Raw genomic sequence first — 1,095 nt, forward strand, 5'->3', positions numbered from 1 at the left:
TATTTAAATATTATTTGTATTCAAACTAAATAATTTACTGTGATTACATTTCCATTCCTATCAACTCTTTGTTTTTCTTGGAATTGGCAATAGCCTCAGATTTTTGTTTATTCACTTGAAATTGTTGGTTTTTGTAGGTCCAACATAGTTGAATATTTTCAATTTCATATATTCCAATCTAATACACATCTTTCACTAATTCTTTCCAAGTGCTCAAACATATCATAAAATCATTCTCACTAGAATCAAGCACATTGAATAAGATATTTTTTCTTGAAGATACCATCCTGGAGCCCTTCATTCTCTTACAGTAGTCCTCGTGCTTAGGTTGCAAGATACAACCTAAGAAGGAGGGTTGCTGTGTCTGGTGTGCTATGCCTTGTGTCCTTGAGTCCAGAAGCCCACTGGGATAATTTCTTAGACAGTAAATCTGCTGTTTAGGGTTAAGTAGGCATAGGCAATTTTTTTGGATGGGATAGAGGTAAAAATATGAGATCCCAGTTTTTTTTCTTATAAACATTTAATTGATCCTTCTGCTTTCAGTCTTCATCCCCGCCTTCTGGGACATTTGGTGCTTCTGGCTTCTGAGCCCCTCAGGGGTTCTGTGGATAAATTGGATTGCTTCTCATTGGCTTTTGCCTTTGTGACTCTTGGGTTTCCATTTTCTTGCTCAGCTAAGTCAGTTACTACTCATCTAACCACTTTTATAATTTTTCCCATCACTCATCTGCTTTCACCTCTTTCACTTTCTTTGCTTTTGTGAATTTATACCATCTTTATTGTTTTATGAAAAACTGCCAAAAATTTTGAAATAGGTAAAAAAATATTAGTTAATGTTCTGTCTAGCCCACCCATTCAGGTTATCTCTGCCTCTGGCTATTTTACAACTAAAGAAAAGTTAACTTGTAGAACTGAACATACTGCAAGTATTTCTAGTCTATACCTATGTAGGTTATTCCTGACCACAGCAGTGCAAATAGGTTTTGTCCAGTAGGAAATGTAAATCTCTGTAAGTCAAATCCTCATTTGAATCAGTAGTAACATCTTTCTGTTTCCCTCATTAATTAATAAGTTAATTTAAAATCTTTGCCAAGT

The sequence above is a fragment of the Propithecus coquereli genome, unplaced genomic scaffold (genome assembly GCF_000956105.1).
Source record: "Propithecus coquereli isolate 6110/MARCELLA unplaced genomic scaffold, Pcoq_1.0 Scaffold12, whole genome shotgun sequence".
NCBI lineage: Eukaryota > Metazoa > Chordata > Mammalia > Primates > Indriidae > Propithecus > Propithecus coquereli.